Source organism: Oenanthe melanoleuca, chromosome 1 (assembly GCF_029582105.1).
Source record: "Oenanthe melanoleuca isolate GR-GAL-2019-014 chromosome 1, OMel1.0, whole genome shotgun sequence".
NCBI lineage: Eukaryota > Metazoa > Chordata > Aves > Passeriformes > Muscicapidae > Oenanthe > Oenanthe melanoleuca.
This window is the reverse complement of record NC_079333.1, coordinates 96,853,873-96,868,397: the sequence shown is the minus strand read 5'-3', so window position 1 is coordinate 96,868,397 and position 14,525 is coordinate 96,853,873. Positions and strand designations below refer to the sequence as shown.

Genomic DNA, 14,525 nt, shown 5'->3' with positions numbered 1-14,525 from the left:
TGCTGCAATCTCTCATCGGCGGCTTTGGGAAAACCAGGATTTGAACCACTGCATGTCCTCCTGAGGTGATCTCGGGGCTAAGGAGACACCTCGGGCTGTGACATTTGTGCACCCCAAATGTCCTTTTCATACCCCAAATCTTGTGCATGACAAATTCTTTTTCCTACCCCAAAATATCCTTTTCCAACCCCAAATCCCCTTTTCCCACCCCAAATACCCTTTACCCACCTAAAATCTCCTTTTCCAGCCCCAAATCCCCTTTTCCCACCCAAAATCTCCTTTTCCTACCCCTAATACTTTGCTGTCCACCCAAAATCCCCTTTTCCCACCTCAAATACGCTTTTCCCACCCAAAATCTCCTTTTTCAATCCCAAATCCCCTTTTTCCACTGAAATCCGACCTCAAATCCTCAATCCCCACTCTAAACCCTTTTTTCCTCCCCCAAATCTCCTTTTCCATCCCAAAATCTCCTTTTTCCACTGCAAATCCCCTTTTTAGGGTTCCTCAGGGGTTTTGGGGTTTTTCTCCAGCATTGTACCCAGGGTCTCTGCAGACATTGCACCTGGCGCTGCCCCCACCCCAAATAAATTCCAGATCAACAGCAATTAAATCCCAAACCAGTCCCAAATCCCCTTTTTAGGGTTCCCCAGGTGTTTTTGGGGTTCCCCAGGGGTTTTTTTGGTTTTTCCCACCCCCAGCATTGTACCCAGGGTCTCTCTACAGACATTGCATCTGGACCTGCCCCCACCCCAAAAAAATCCCAAACCGACCCCAAATAGACCCCAAACCAACCCCAAATAAACCCCAAATGACCCCTGCTGTGCCCCCCAGGGTGGAGTGGTTTTGGAGGGGAGTTTGGGGTCAGGTGGGTTTGACCCCAAAGTTTGGGGATACGGGAGGTTTGATCCTAAAGTCTGGGGGGGGGTTGACACCCAGGGCTTGGGATGTGAGGGTTTGACCCCAGGATTTTGGGATTGGGGGGGGTTGGAGACCCCAAATATTTCAAATCCCAGAGTTTGGGATTTGGGGGGGGGTTTGACACCTCAAGGTTTGGAGTCTGAGGGGATTTGATCCTAAAATTTGGGGTCAAGGGTGTTTTACACCTCAGGATTTGGGGTTTGGGGGTGTTGGTCCCAAAGCTTGGGATGTGGGGGGGTTGGTCACCAAATTATGGGGATCTGGGGAGTTTAACCCCAGAGTTTGGAAATTGAGTGGGGGTGGGTGATCCTAAAATTTGAGATTTGGGGGTATTGACACCCCAGGGTTTGGGTTTTGGGGAGTTTTGACCCCGAATTTGGGGATCAGAGGGCTTTAACCCCAAATTTTGGGATCATAGGTGTTGGACACCTCAAATATTTCAAATCCCAGTGTTTGGGGATTGGGGGTTTTGATCCCAAATTTGGGGTTTGGGGCTGTTTCACCCCCGGACTTGGGGGGTTTTGACTCCCAGTGTTGTGGGGTAGAGGTTGAGATAAAAAAATTCCCTGAAAACAGCGGCAGGATTGGAATTGGGAACAGGATTGGGAGTGAGATTGGATATGGGATTGTGAGTGGGATTGGGAGTGGGAATGGGATTGGGATTGGGATTAGGGAAAGAATTGGGAACAGGATCGGGATTGGGAATGAGAAAGGGATCAGGATTGGGAAAGGGATAGAGATGACAAATGAGATCGGGATCAGAAACGGGGATGAGATTGGGAATGGGAATGGGAACGGGAACAGGTTTAGGATTGGGAACAGGTTAGGGATTGGGAATAGGAACAAGACTGGGAATGAGAGATCAGAAATGGCAATGAGATCAGGATTGAGAATGGGATAAGGATTGTGATAGGAGATTGGGATTTGGATTGGGGAATGGGAAAGGGATTGGAATTGTGAAAGGGATGAAGATTGGGCATGAGATCGGAATCAGAAATGGGAACGAGATTGGGAATGGGAACGAGATTGGGAATGGGAACAGGAACAGGATTGGGAATGAGATAGGGATTGGGCATTAGATAGGGAATAGGAACAGGAATGGGATTAGGATTGGAATAGGAATAGGAATGACATTGGGATCAGGACCAGAAACAGGACTGGGAACGGCATGAGGAAGGGGAATGGGAAGAAGATTGAGAATAAAAACGGGAATGAGATAGGGATTGGGGATGGGATTGGGAACAGGATCGGGATGCTAAAGCTATGACATAAATGGGTGCCTTGGCGGGGAAATATCAATTGGAGAAACAAAACCAGAATGGGCAGGAACAACTTTTCCATGCTGGGAACTGGAATTCCAGAGCCTGGCAGTCTGAGCCATGCAGGACCATGCAGGCTGGGATCACGAGGGCTGGGATCACATGGACTGGGATCCTCCAGACTGGGACTGCACAGACTGGGACCAGATGGATCAGGGCCATGCAGAGTGGGATTGTACAAACTGGGATCACACGGACTGGGATTGTATAAACTGCGACCATATGGACCGGGATGGCTGCTCCAGAATGATGTGAACTGAGATGCTCCCGCCCCTCCCAGGGTCCCTCCCAGTCCTGCTCAGTCCCGTGTGGGGGCGCAGCCAAAACTCCCGCAGTGAACAAGGAGGTCCCAGAGTGCTCCTGGTGTCAGTCTCCGTCCTGGTCCCAGTCTCAGTCTAAGTTTGGAGCAGTCCTGGAGTGCTCCTGGTGCTTATTCTGGTCTCGGTCTGAATCTCGATCCCGGAACAGCTCTGGTCTCAGGCTCAGTCACGGTCCTATAGCGGTGCCTGTGTTGGTGCCGGTTTTGTTTTCAGTTTTGGTCTCAGTCTTGGAGGGTTCCGGCCCCAGTGCTGGTACTGGTGCCAGTGTTGATCCCAGAGTGCTCCCAGTGCCAATCTCACTCTCAGAGCCAGTCATGGAGCGGTGCCAGTCTCAGTTCTGGTGCCGGTGCCGCTCTCAGTCTCAGTCCTGGAGCTCTCCTGGTGCCCGTCCCAGTGTCGGTGCTGGTCTCAGTCTTGGTCCCAGCTGAAATTCAGGGGCCAGTCTCGGTCTTGTTGCCAGTCTTAGTTCCAGTTCTGGAGCGGTGCTGGTCTCAGTTCTGGTCTCGGTTCTGTTCCCAGTCCTGGTGTCAGTCTCCGTTCTAATGTTGGTCTCTGTATTGATGCTGGTGCTGGTTCTGGTGTTTGCCTCCGTCTTGGTTCCAAAGAATTTAGGCCCATTTGGCTGATTTTATGCCAAAGTGGGATTTTAAACTGGATTTCAGGGCCCTTTTTGGACAATGTTAGGTAAATTTGGATGATTTTAGATCACTATTTTGTGGATTTGAGGTCCCTTTGGCTGATTTTTAGGCCAAACCTGGTGGATTTAGGCAGCATTTGAGGCCCTTTTTCGATGATTTTAGGCCTAACCAGGCTCTTTTAGGACCCTGTGGCACTTTGGCCCCACCTCTTCCCCCTCACAGTTCCCGCCCTTTTCTAATCCCGCTCCTGCGCCCTGGCTTTCTGCCCATTATTTAGCCCCGCCCATTATACTCAGAGCCCCTGTCAATCATTAACCTCTTCTCTTTTACTCGAACCGAGGCCTTTTGTTCGCCCCGCCCCATTTCCCTCTAAGACCCGCCCATCTCTGGGCGCATTCACCCCACGCTTTCTCAGAACACCCAAAAATGCTTCACCGCCATCTTTGCTGCTGGTCCCTGGCGTGGCTGCAGCGTTTCCGAGAGCTGTGGTGGGGCTGGGGGGATCTATAGGGGATCTGTAGGGGATCTGTAGGGGACTGGTGTGGCTTTACGCCACTGGGGCGTTTCTGGGGGTCTGCAAAGGGCATTGGAGGCTCTGCGGGGTCCCTAAAGGGGGTTTGGGAGGTCCATAGGGGATTTGTAGGAGCCTGGATGGGGCTTTACCGCCCTGGGGGTTTCTGGGGTTCTGTATAGGGGATTTGGGGTTGTGTATAGGGGATCTGGGGGGCACTGGGTAGTCTATAGGGGATCTATAGGGGATCTGTTGGGGACTGGCAGGGACTGAGCAACTCTATAGCAGATTTGGGCTTGTCTATAGGGGATTTTGGGGGTCCCTTACGGGAGACTGGGATTTCTATAGGGGATTTGGGGACACTGGGTTTTCCGTAAAGGCACTATGAGTGAATTATGGGGTGTACACCAGGAAGTTGTTTTAAAATTTTGCATACAAACATGAGAAGGTTTAGGTTTCTATTCAAAATTTTTGAATTTTAGAGGACCTCAAATGGAAATTTGGAGGATCCCATAGGGAATTTTTGTGGTCTCTATAGGTAAACGTGGGTCCAAACATGGGAAGTTTGGGTTCTCTGCAGGAAATTCTTGGGATTTCCTTAGGGAATATTTGGGAATTCAGGATCCAAATGTGAGAATTGCTGGGGAGGGTGGGTGAGTTTGGGTGCCAAAATATGGCAGTGAGTAGCTGGCATGAAGCCCATGAGACACAGGGCTCTGATTTTAGGGTGATTTTGGCTCCCTTGGGGGTTTCAGGCCAGTTTCGGCATGTTTAGGTCCATTTGGGTGATTTTAGGAAAAACAAGGTGGTTCTAAGGTGATTTTAGGCCCATTTTTGTGATTTTTGGCAAAAGCAGATACTTTCAGGGTGGATTTTACATACATTTAGGAGATTTAATGGTGAATTTTAGGCACCTTTGTGTGGATTTTCAACGACTTTTGGCAGTTTGAGACCCTTCGGTTAGATTTCAAACCTATTTGGCTGATGTCAGGCCAAAGCTGATGGGTTTTAGGCTGGATTTTGGGGCCCTTTTGGACAATATTAGGCACATTTGGATGATTTTAAGCCTCTTGGTTGTGGATTTGAGGCCCCTCTGGCTGATTATAGGCCCAACCTGGTGGATTGAGGCAGCATTTGGTGACTTTTATTGGTGATTTTTGGGCAAAGCGAATTCTTTCAGGACCTTTGGCCTCGCCCCTTTCCCCTCACAGTTCCCGCCCTTCCCTTGACCCATCCCCTCCCAGTTCGGGGTTCCGAACGGGGGCAGGTGGAGGAGGGAGGGAGGAAGAGGCGGAGCCGCAGCAGAAGCAGGAGGGGACAAGGAACGATTCAACGCCATCCCGGAGCTGCCTGAACTCGCAGCCCCCCCGGGACCATCGCCCCCCCATCCCGCAGGTGCCCGGGGAGGGGGAGCTCGCCCCAAATATCCCGGGGGGGTCCCTGGGTTTGGGGATTTTCGGGGGGGATGTTTGGATGTTGCCGGGCTCCAGAGGCGCAGATGGCCCTCGGGGGGACATCGGGGGGTCCCCGGGAGGTGTTTTTGGGGGTCCCGGTGGGTGCGGGCAGATCCCCGTTGGGGGGCGGGGGGATGCGGGTCCCCCCGCGGTGGGGGTTGGGCTTCCCGGGCCGGGCCCTTCGAGCTCTGCCGGGGCCACGTGGGGAGCGCGCGGGAGCGGCGGGATCGGCGGGGGGACAGCGGTTTTGGGGAGCCCCCGGGAGAGGCGCGGTTTCCCTGAGCGGGAGTGCAGACACAGGAGAGCCCCAGAAAGGCAAAGCGGGGAGCCCGGGGGGGGACCCCTGGCATTGCGGGGACCCCGGCGGGGGGCGCTGGGGCTGGAGGGGCGGCATGGCCGGGAAAGGGTTTCGGGGCTCCCGGTGCCGCCAGTGGCTGCTCCCAGCATGAGCCCACTTGCTCCCTGCGTATGCTTCCAGTTTCCTTGGCACTCCCAGCATGAGCCCGGTCCCTGCTAGTCATTCCCTATTATGATGGAATTTCACCCAGCACGGTCCCAGTTCCTCCCAGTTCCTCTCAAGGTCATCGAAATTCAGAGAAAAAACAAAAATGTCCAACAAAAATTTTAAATTTAGATTGAAGGCATTACTTTATCATCTGGGCAGGGTGTGTGGCATATGTTGTAGCACAGAAATCTTCTCGTCCACACATAACTCGTGTGTGCGGAGAGAATCATTCCATGACACTCCGTTTTTAGGAAATTTTTCAGTTCTTTTTATACAGTCATAGAAATGAATTGGGTCAGTGTTATTTGATCTCAAGTTGCAAACACTCAATTCCTAATTTTTGGTCTCCTTTTGGTTCCCCATTCTCCCTTCTGATGTTAATTAGATCTTCATTCCCTGATTTTATCAGTCTTTTCAGAGGAGATATCTGCAATTTGCCAGAGGCAGAGTCTGGGATGGATGTTCCTGGGTGGCCACTGATGTTCTGTTAATGGCCGCTGATGGCCCTTGAGCATTCCAGCTGCTCCCAGTGTGTTCATGTGTTGAGTTCATCCCACCCCACCTGGTGCAGCAATGAACTGCAAAGAAAATTAAAAGTGTTTTAGGGAAAAGGTTAACCAAATATCTTGGTTAAAATTATAGAAATATTTTTAAATGGATACATTTTCCTACACGACTTTGGTCCAGTGTGTTCCCAGTTCTCACAGCTGCCCCTCGCACAGTTCCAGTCACTTCCAGTACTATCCCAGTATGAGTCCAGTATGAGTCCAGTCTCTGCCAGCAGAGCCTCAGTCACTCACACTTGCCCCCAGTTGCCCCAGCATGGTCCCAGTTTTCCCCCAGCACAATCCCAGTCACTCCCAAGCAGGTCCCAGTCACCACCCCTATGGTCTCAGACACTCCCAGTATATCCCAGTTGCCCTGAACAATCTCATAGTCATTTCCAGGCACTCCCAGTTACCTCAGTGTGGGTCACTTGCCCCCAGTTTTATCCCAGTTGCCCCTGGAATAGTTCCAGTGCCTCTCAGCATTGTTTTCAGTTTTTTTCTAGATGGGGTGGGGAATGTTTGGAGAATGCAGAGCTCCAAAGCTGATCCCAGTCACTCCCAGTCATTCCCTATTGTGATGCAACTTCCCCCTTGCACATTCCCAGTTGCTCCCAGTTCCTCCCATTTTCATCCAGTCTGTTCCCACCTCTCCCAGTTGCCCCCAGTATAGTCCCAGTCACACCCAGTATGAGGCCATGGCCCCCAAGTGCTCCCTGTCAATGCCAGCATGACCCCAGTAGCCTCCAGTATAATCCCTGTGACTCCCTTTCTCTCCCAGTATATCCCAGTCTCCCCCAGCATGCTGCCAGTCACTCTCACTTCTTCCCACTTGCTTTCAGCATGATTCCAGTTGTTCACAGCCACTCCCAGTCCATCCCAGTATGATTCCAATCACCCTCAGTGTGATTCCAGTTGCACCCAGCATGGACCCATCTGCTCTCCCTGTGATCCTAGGATGATCCCAGTTGCTGCCAGCATCGTTCCAGTTGTTCCCAGTTCCTCCCAGAATGATCCCTAGAATAGCCCCAGTCTCTCTCAGCATTGTCCCACTATCTCCCAGCTGTCCCCAGTGTGGTTCCAGTGCCCCCAGTATGGTTACAGACACTCTCATTATATCCCAGTTTTTCCAGTAAGGTTCCAGTTAGCTCAGAATGATGTCAGTCCTTCCCAGTTATTCCCAGTTGTCTCCAGCCTGATCCCCATTTTGGTCAGTGTCTCAAACTCCCAGTTGCTCCCAGTATGATCTCTGTTCTGGTCTCAGTCCCCCTAGTATGGTTCCAGTACCTTCAAGATGATCCCAATTGCTCCCAATGTGTCCACATTTTCCTGTCAACATGGGCCCAGTAGCTCCCAGTAACCTCCAGCCAGGTTCCATTCCCACCCTCTGTAATTCCAATGGCTCCAAGGATGATCCCAGTAGGACTTGTAGTCACCCCCAGTATGGTTCCACTCATCTCCAGTATGACCACAATCACTCACAGATCCTCCCAGTATTCTTCCATTCATGCCCAGAATGAATCCCAGTCAATCCCAGAGTGCCCAAATTGTTCCCAGTCAATCCCAGAATGGTTCCAGTTGTGACCAGTCCTTCTCCATCATTCCCAATCTAATTGCAGTATTATGCCAGTGATTATCAGATAATCCCTGTACTATTCTGGTCACTCCCAGTACAATCCCAGCTAGTTCCAGTAGGATCCCAGTATGACTCTAACATGGGCACAGCTACTCCCATTATCAATCCAATGTGATTCCAGTTGCTCCCATTTCCCCCCAGTGTGGTTTCAGTCTCTCCCAGTGTATCCCATTTGCCACCACCATATTCCCAGTCACTTCCAGTTGCTGCCAGTATGATCCAGTATGATTCCAGTCCTTCTGAGCATTATTCCTGTGTCTCCCAGTTCCTCCCAGTCCTCCCAGTGTGATCCCAGGTGCCCCCATTTGCCCCAGCACAGTCCCAGTCACTCCATAGATGATCCCAGTCACTCCCAGCATGGTTCCAGTCATGTCCAGTTCCCCCGGTACAGAGTAGTAGCTCCCACTCACTCTCCAGTAGCTCCCAGGATGGACACAACTGTTCCCAGTGTGGTTCCAGTCCCCTCAGTATGATTACAGGCACTCTTATTATATAAGATCTCCAGCTCCCCCTAGCACAGTCCCAGTCACTCCCAGTACTATCCCAGAATGAGTCCAGTATGATGCCAGTCTCTGCCAGCAGGGCCCCACTCACTCACACTTGCCCCCAATTTCCTGAACATGGTCCCAGTTTTCCGCCCAGCACATTCCCAATCACTCGTAGTTACGTCCCAGTCACCACCCCTATCGTATCAGAAAATCCCAGTATATCCCAGTTGCCCTGAACAATCTCATAGTCATTCCCAGGCACTCCCAGTTCCCTCAGCGTGGTTCACTTGCTCCCAGTATTATCCCAGTTGCTCCTGGAATAGTCCCAGTGCCTCTCTTGTAGAGAGATAGGGATATTGCGAACGGAAGATTCTCGGGATGTACGGGCAGCCAGGGACCCCCTTCACCTCCACCTTGTGGTCTGACCTCAGCTCTGTACCTGGCCACCCTTGCCGGATGTGAGCTAGAGGAAATGACCCAAGGACCCCTGTCCTTAAAACCCCCTGTAACCCCTCAATAAACGCCATTTGCTGTCCACCACATTGGTGTCCTGGAGCTGATGGACCGAGTGACCCAGGGATAGGGCCACCGTGCTGGACTTGAACCAGGCTACCAGACAACAACTGGTGCCGAAACCCGGGAATACATCGGGAACCGATCGCCCAGATTTCGGGGTTTCGCCTGCCCAAGATCCAGCGACTGCACCGCTGGCGAGTGCAGTGGGGGAGACGTCCCCGGACCAGCGAGGAATATGGAACAAATCGCGAAGGTCGTAAGTGAGATCCACGCGCAGTGGGGTCTGAATTGTAAGCTTAAGGATTTCTGTCTTGCAGTGCCGAGACTTATTAAGCTTGGGGCTATAGACGGCCCGGTAGACATTCTCCATCTGGAGATTTGGGATAAATGCACAAAAGCTTTGGCGGAAAACACCATGACCTCAGGGTCAGGAAAAGCGCTTAAAGCGTGGGGAAAAGTGATGCGGGCGCTGCAAGCCGCCCGGCAGGAGCAGCAAGCCTGGCAAGCTGCCCGAGCATGTCTGTTTGCCGCGCCGCAAACGGGGATTGGGGCGGCGACACAAACCGCGGAGGGGTTTGAATCGGGCGAGCGAGTGGACGCGGGAACCCCGGACCCCCCTTTGCAGCCCCGGGTTGGGACCCACCTTCACCGGGAGAAGGGGGACAGAGCGCGCGGGAGTTGTGGCAAGGATTAGCAGACGAGGCGCGAAATGCAGCCATTATATCGGAGATACAGGCGGCGGAAAAGAGCGAGCCGCCTCCATACAGTTTTGAAAATGGCGCCGAGCCGCGTGGTCGAGCATTGCGCAATGATGCGGGAGGCGGGAGAGCCACAGGCGTTCTGAACGGCGCAAGCGTGGGGGAGCGGGGCAGAGGGGTGTCCCCCGGGAACGAGCGTCAGACCAATCACAGAGCTCTTTGCAAATTAGATCCTTATAAGGCAAGGACCTCCCCCAGCAGGAGGCGGGGGAAGCACCGGGGGAGGGAACGGTACGGCCCCCAGGGAACGGGGCGGGGGCGGAGCCCACGAAAAAGGCTGAGCAGCCCGGAAACGTCCAGTCAGTCGACTTCCGGCTCTGACTCTGACCGGAGCTGGGACAGCCGGTCAGAGGGGCGGTCAGACACTGAATCGGATACCGGCTGGGAGGTTTACAAGAAGGGTGCCGCGGCTTACAGGGCAACTAACCACAACCCTCCGGCATGGGTTAAGGGGACACCAGATACAAATCGAACCCCCCTTACAGATTGGCGTAAAATTAAAATAGCATGTGCGGAGTGGGCCCCGTCTGCCAAGTTAGTATTCCCGGTCAGGGTGGGGGGTGCCGGCGGAAACCAGAGAACGTATTCCCCGGTAAATCCGAAGGATGTACAGGCTATTGTAAAAGCGATTGCCGATAAAGGAATCAATTCTGCCATGGTTTCTACACTTATTGACAGCATTTTTGGAAGCGATGATATGCTTCCCTTTGATATTAAACAAACTTGCAGACTAATCTTTGATGGGGCAGGGATGATCGTTTTTAAGCAAGAATGGGAGGATAATTGTGCCAAGCAGCTAGCCTTGGTAACTGGGGAAAACCATCCTCTGCATGGCTCCAGCATACAGAGGCTGATGGGCAGAGATCCAGCCATGCTTACCCCACAGGCACAGGCAGAGGGACTGCGAGCCCATGAGGTTATGACTACCACCCGTGCTGCCCGAGAAGCCATACGTACTGCCTCTAAAGCAATAGCCAGACCATCACCATGGTCCACCATAAAGCAGAGTGAGAGTGAAAGCTTCACTCAGTTTGTAGACCGCCTCCAGGAAGCATTAGACTGCTCAACATTGCCCTCAGAAGCAAAAGGACCAGTGCTAGCAGACTGCCTGCGACAGCAGTGTAATTCAGCCACCAGAGACATTTTAAGGTCACTGCCACCTGGATCTAATATCTCAACAATGATCAGACATGTTGCAAAGGAAGAACACCTTGCTCCCATTCAAGCAGCTGTTCGCACTGCTATAACCAGTGTGATGGCATGCTCTTGCACTGTGTAAACTCAAAAGAAAGATCACAGCTAACCATAGCTCCTAACACAAAACACAAATGCTAAAGTCTACCTCCTCCCCATCCAATCTCCTAACCAAACCCACCCTTTCCAACCCATTCCTAAGCATGTTAACCTTTTGTGTCCAAGTTCTCATTGTTCCCAGAGTCCAGTACCGCCAGGACGACGAGGTGTACCACCTGCTCGAGGAACCAGGCCGGCTCCACAAGCGGGAAGTGTTAACAGGCATCACCATCGCGATGCTCCTCGGCTTAGGAGTTACCAACGCTGCCACAGGTGTCTCGTCCCTGGCAACTCAGCATCAAGGACTGACCCAACTTCAAATGACAGTCGACGAAGACTTGCAAAAGATCGAGAAATCCATTTCATCCCTGGAAACATCCCTTTCCTCACTCTCAGAAGTCGTCCTCCAAAACAGGCGAGGACTGGACCTTCTGTTCATGCAGCAGGGGGGCCTATGTGCCGCCCTGAGGGAGGAATGCTGCTTCTATGCAGACCACACGGGAGTTGTTAGAAACTCCATGGCCGAGCTGAGGGAACGACTGAACCAGAGAAAAATGGACAGAGAAGCTAAACAGGGCTGGTTCGAATCGTGGTTCAACCAGTCCCCATGGCTCACCACCCTGATTTCTACATTAATCGGCCCGGTCATTATAATCCTACTAACACTAATCTTCGGGCCTTGCATATTTAACAAATTAGTACTATTTGTCAAAAAGTGTTTAGAAGCAGTTAACATTATGTTCGTCGAACGCCGACAGCTGCTTTAAAGTGTGCTCGTTACTAACAAATTTACAATTTTATACTAACCTTACTAACCCATAAAATTTTAGAATGTCCATATTAGGTAATCTTTATATGATTTTTTACTAATCATGAGGGAGGGGGGAAATGTAGAGAGATGGGATATTGCGAACGGAAGATTCTCGGGATGTACGGGCAGCCAGGGACCCCCTTCACCTCCACCTTGTGGTCTGACCTCAGCTCTGTACCTGGCCACCCCTTGCCGGATGTGAGCTAGAGGAAATGACCCAAGGACCCCTGTCCTCAAAACCCCCTGTAACCCCTCAATAAACGCCATTTGCTGTCCACCACATTGGTGTCCTGGAGCTGATGGACCGAGTGACCCAGGGATAGGGCCACCGTGCTGGACTTGAACCAGGCTACCAGACAACACTCTCTGCATGGTTTGTTTATTTTTTTAGGGGTGGGGAATGTTTGGATAATGAAGAACTGCAAAGCTGAGCAGAAAATGCCCCTTGGGGGGACGCTGGGGGGTCCTGGTGGCAGCTGCTGGCAGAGGGAGCCTGGAGGAGCAGAGCCCTGTGTCCCCCAGGACCCCAAAGTGGGGAGCCCAGAGAGGGGGAGCGCCGCCATTGGCGGGACCCTCAACAGCCTGGAGAGGGGCAAGGGGGACTCCTTGGACCCCCAGCACCCCAAAGCAGAGAATAAGGGGAGAAGGGACCCTGGGACCCCATAATCCCCCAGCACCCCTAAATGGGGAGAGGAAGAGGGGAGCTTTTCGAATTGCTGGGACTCCCAGCAGCCTGGGGAGGGTGGGCACCGAGTAGATGGGGGACCCCCAATACAAGTGTGACCCCCAGCAGCTGGGACAGGGGGAAACCCCAAAACACAAAACTGGAGGGACCATTGCCAGGAACTCCTGGGAGGCATTTTCAGGGCTGAGTGTTGGTGTTTGGGAGGTTTTGATGGAGCCCAGATGCCCGGGGACTTGTAGAGATGGACTTGGGTAGGAGGAACCCCCAACACAACGCGCTCATCCCTTGTTTCCCCAAACCAGGATTTCCCATTGCCAAGCCTTGGCCCGATTGAGGAGGAGGAGGCTGCGAGGAAGAGGAAGATGGCCCAGGAGCTCCAGACAGGTGAGGAGGAAGTCAGTGCCCCTCTGTCCTGCTCCATCTCCCAGCCCAGCACGGTGCCAGCTGCAGGACACCCCGCTGCCGACACCGACCTGTCGGGGACGCGCTGGGGGGATCTCCTTCCCCTTCCCTCTGGCAAATCCCATCATCTCCTTGTCTTTCCTCGCCCAGACAAGGAGCTGAGCACAGAGAGCAGGGAGGAGAAATCCCCACGGCAGAACCTGGAGGAAGAGGCCGTTTGCAGCGGCTCCACGGTGCAGGAATCCAACGGGGAGGAAAAGCCGCGGAGATCCCACACCAGGAGGGGCTGCAAACGGAGATCGCGGGGATCTGAGGAGGAAAGACCCAGCCTGGGTTGGGCAGGCGGCCGGAGATGGAGCCAGAGCTCGGACCTGGTGGTCCATGAGCAGCTTCATGATGGGGAGAAGCGCCACAAGTGCTCGGAGTGTGGGATGAGCTTCAGATGGAGGTGCCACCTGATCTGCCACCAGAGGATCCACAGTGGGAGAGGCCCTACGAGTGTGGGGAGTGTGGGAAGAGGTTTCACACCAGCAGCAATCTCCTCCAGCACCAGCGCACGCACACAGATGAGAAGCCCTTCCACTTCCCTGACTGCGGGAAGGGCTTCAGGCAAAACTCCACCCTCACCAAACACCGGCGCGTCCACACTGGGGAAAAGCCCCACGAGTGTGAGGAGTGTGGGAAGAGCTTCAGCCACAGCAACAGCCTGATCAGCCACCAGAGGATCCACACTGGGGAGAGGCCCTACAAGTGTGAGGAGTGTGGAAAGAGTTTCAGGCAGCGGAATGATTTGATCCATCACCAGTACATCCACACTGGGGAAAAGCCCTACAAGTGTGGGGACTGTGGGAAGGGCTTCAGGCACCGTTCCACCCTAATCGTTCACCAAAAGATCCACACTGGGGAGAGGCCCTACAAGTGTTCTAAGTGTGGAATGAGATTTTCCACCAGCTCCCGGCTCCTCGAGCACTACCAGACACACACAGAGGAGAGGCCCTACGAGTGTTCTGCCTGCGGGAAGGGCTTCAGGAAAAACTCCCACCTCATCACCCACCGGCACATCCACACTGGGGAGAGGCCCTACGAGTGTGAGGAGTGTGGGAAGAGCTTCTCCAAGAGCTCAACCTTGACCCAACACCAACAGAGGCACCATTAAGGGAAGCCCTGTGAGTGCCTGGAGTGTGGGAAGAGCTTCGTGTGCTGCTCTAACCCCATCCCCCACTGCAAGACCCACGCTGGGCAGAGTCCTGGTGACCCACATTCACTGGGATCCATGTTGGGAAGACACCTGCCTGGTCATCCTTTTGTTTTGGCCTTCGTTTTTCTCTCTTCTCCATCTCTTTGTTCTCCAAAAGCCACGAGGGATTGATCTGTCACCTCAGAAGCTCCCAAATCCAAGTAAAAACCCCTCAATTTTGACTCAAAATGGATCAATCCAACTTTAAAGTGCCTTGTTCTCCCCTCAAAACAACTCAATCCCACACGAACTTTACTGGATTTCAGAGCCACCAGTAGGGCAAGGGGTTGGAAGGTGATTGGGAGAAGTAGGATCCAAATTTGAAGCCGTGGGATTGGGATTGTGTGGGGCTGGCTGGGTGGGCTGGATTTGATAGTAAATAAAACTTTGACAATTCCTGATTTCTGTCCCATTCTCTTTCAGTCATTTCCAGGTCTGTTTTCAGTGGCACCATCTCAGCTGATTGTGTTTGTGTCCTCCTTTCTTCCT

General features: G+C 52.9%; 1 pseudogene; it reads left to right on the top strand.

The window, feature by feature from the left end:
• The first annotated feature begins 513 nt into the window (after positions 1–513).
• Positions 514–14,480, top strand: LOC130258709 (zinc finger protein 239-like; annotated as a pseudogene).
• Positions 14,481–14,525: the final 45 nt, after the last annotated feature.